This window comes from Rhagoletis pomonella, unplaced genomic scaffold (assembly GCF_013731165.1).
Source record: "Rhagoletis pomonella isolate Grant_MI unplaced genomic scaffold, Rhpom_1.0 Rhpom_scaffold_00005, whole genome shotgun sequence".
Taxonomy (NCBI): domain Eukaryota; kingdom Metazoa; phylum Arthropoda; class Insecta; order Diptera; family Tephritidae; genus Rhagoletis; species Rhagoletis pomonella.
In genome coordinates, this window is record NW_023458559.1 from 14,580,733 (window position 1) to 14,584,169 (window position 3,437).

Sequence of the window (3,437 nt, forward strand, 5' to 3'; positions counted from 1 at the left end):
AAACGTGGAAAAAAGTGGTTCGACTATAATTTTTTGACCACTGCACATTAGGTCAAATGATTACTTTTCTATGCGAAATTAATAGCAGCTAAAATATTGCACTATTTTAATGTAAAATGATGGCAACCGTTAAAAAAATTTTAAAGTCAGTAAATAAAATGTGAAAACATGATTTAGCTTTCGTAAGACAGACTTTTCCGCGCAATATTTTTTATGTTCAAATTATAAGTATATGTATGTGTTTAATTAGTACTTGAAAACATTGTCCAATTAGCTTGGTTTTGACACAAGTTATTTTTTTACCATACTCAACCCCTTCCCCCTTAAAATGAGCTACATAATCAGCCTCATTGCGAGAGTCGTGCCGAATGCAAGTCGTTTTTCGAGAGACGAATCGTATCGAAAATTTAGCGCCATTGCCTAAAATTTCCACTCGACTAGTGTATTAAAACGGAAAAACATGGCAGCACTGCATAGTTTTCGACAATTTTCGTCGTTTACTTATTTCAGAACGACAGTAGACAATGCTAATGTTGTCGAGTCGTACAATTCAGCCTAATTTACGACTTACGAAATGAGGCTGAATAAAATGAGTATGCTCATCTATATATACTAGTATCGCCCAGTTGTCGAAATTCGACATTTTTTCATACACTTTTAAATTTTATTTATCACCAGTATTGACTCCTTTATGCTAATGACGATTTTGAAGTCTACCACCAAAATTTATAGGAAAACTTAAAACCAAATTTCTTAGTAGCTTTCGAAATTATACCGAGAAAGGAACCTCAATTTTCATTTACAAAAAATGTGATATGTATGTATTTGTATGTATAGATGAGATGCCTAACGGTCCCTCACTGACTATTATGTTAAACAAATACCAATCCAGACTGTAAATACTTTTTTGATTATATTGGTCTGAGAGCCCCTTGGAACGTAAAAACTAAATTGCCAACATCTGCATAAACTCTTCATTCTTTCCATCAGAAGCGGTGGAGGTTAAGTACCTCGAAGGTGTAAAACAAAATATAATATTTCCTTCTCTAGCGATTTTACACGGGGTTTTATCAAGATTGGGCCTACAGGCCAATATTTTTCATCACATGATTGGGCTACCGAATTGCACCAAATTTTATGTTGCTATTATGTGTTCTAAAGGCGAAGAAAATCTGACCATACATTTTAAGGATAGCTCTCAATTAGAGATGGGCACGGAATATCAGGACCCACGGTACTGATTTCAGATGGGCGGTATCGGGAAGGTGTGTAATAATTTAACGGATGGAATGGGATCAAAATCCTTTCCCGATACTCCCGATAAAACCGCAACTTCCGCAAATTCAGAAAATCTTCCTTAAAAAATGTGTATAAAATATGCACTTTTTATGTTTTATTGAGACGAAAACGAACAGCAAAGCAAAACAAAGTAATTGGAGGATGCCAGATCTTTCATACACTTTGTTTTTAAATTAGTTTGAAAGACATGTGAATTTTTTAGAGATAGATTTCGTGGCCCCTCAAAAACATCGCGATGAGTGGGTTCGGAAGTTAAAAATTGGATTTCGGGATGGGCGGGATCGGGACTTAATATTTAGTGCCATGCCCATTTCTACTCTGAATCCCTGCGCCACCTAACGGAAGACAAACACTGATCCGTTCAAAATCATTACACAAAATAACAATCACTCAATGCGATTTAGAAACCTGGTAGGAAATGGTTCGCAATTGAACGATTTTTTCCATTTTAAATGTATATAGATGTAGGTGTATCAAATTCCATTACCTTATCTATCATAAGTGGTTCCAGAAATAAGCGATATGGGAATTGTATTTTGTATGCGAGGTGCCTCATCCCCCTTTCGAATACACACCGCTTTTCGCCATAAGTTCGGTAATGATAACATATGCAGCTGTGTCAAATTTCAGAACGTTAGCATAAGCGGTTACACAGATAAGCGAAATGCGAAGTTCGGCTTGTATGGGAGGTGCCTCGCCCTCTTTTTCAATATCTACCGCATATCGTCATAAGCATGGTATTGATCGCATAAATAGCTGGGTCAAATTTCAAGGCGTTAGCATAAGCGGTTCCAGAGGAAAACAATATCCAAAATCTACCAGTTTTCGCCGTAAGTAGAGTATTGATAGCATATGTATGTGGCTGTGTCGAATTTCAGGACGTTATCATAAGCGGTTCCAGAGATAAGCGATATGAGAATTTCAGGTTGTATGGGGCGATGCCACGCCCCCTTTTCCATTATCTTCCACTTTTTACCGCAAGTACGGCCTTGATAGCATATGTTGCTGTCTAAAATTTCAGGACGTTGGCATAAGCGGTTCCAGAGAAAAGGGATATGAGACTTTCAGTTTCAATGGGAGGTGCGACGCCTCCTTTTCCAAAATCTGCCTTAAGTACGGCATTGATAGCATATGTGGTTGTGTCGAATTTCAAGACGTTAGCATTAGCAGTTTCAGAGATAAGCGATATGAGATTTCAGTTTGTATGGGGCGATGCCACGCCTCGTTTTCCAAAATCGACCGCTTTTCGCCGTAAGTACGGTATTGATATCATAAATAGCTGTGTCAAATTTCATGACGTTAGCATAAGCACTTCCAGAGATAAGCGATATGATAATTTCAGTTTTTATGGGCGGTGCCACGCCCCCTTTTTCAAAATCTACCACCTTTCGCCGTGAGAACGGTATTAACAACATATGTTGCTGTGTCAAATTTCAGGACGTTAGCATAAGTGGTTCCAGAGATAAGCGATATGAGAATTTAAGTTTGTATGGGAAGTGCCACGCCCACTTTCACAGTACCTACTATTTTTCACCGTAAGTAGGGTATTTACAATTTATACATCTGTCCTAAGTTTCAGTTCCTCAGCATAATTGGTGTTAGAGATATAGTGGTTTTCACATTTTGGTCTATATGTCAGATGCCACGCCCCCTATGTATCGGGATTAACATTTCTGGATTAGAGGAAGATATATCCTTTAAATCGGTGTATGTCTCATTAAAATCGAGGGAACGGTGCCTTCAAAAAAGGGATTGCAAAATTTTCTTGTGGCGTATTTATATATAGATAAAAATGGTGTGAAAATTGTATAGTTATTCATCAATTGAGAACGGTTGGGCCGATTTGGCTAATTTTTTTCAGTTGGTCGTAATTGCCAGGAGAAGGTTTTTGCGAAAGAAAATTTTGGGAAAACCCTCCGGTGGACCAGGGAACGGTCTATTCGAAAAAAATCGTATTTATGGTCCGATTTGCTTAAAATTTAGTACATAGGTAGCTTTTTCCCTATGTTAGCATAGAGAATCCTTTTTCCGGGAAGTTGACCAGGGACTGATCTATTCGAAAAAATCGTATTTATGATCCGATTTGCTTGAAATTTGGTACCTAGGTAGCTTTTTGCCCAGATTAGCATATAGGATAT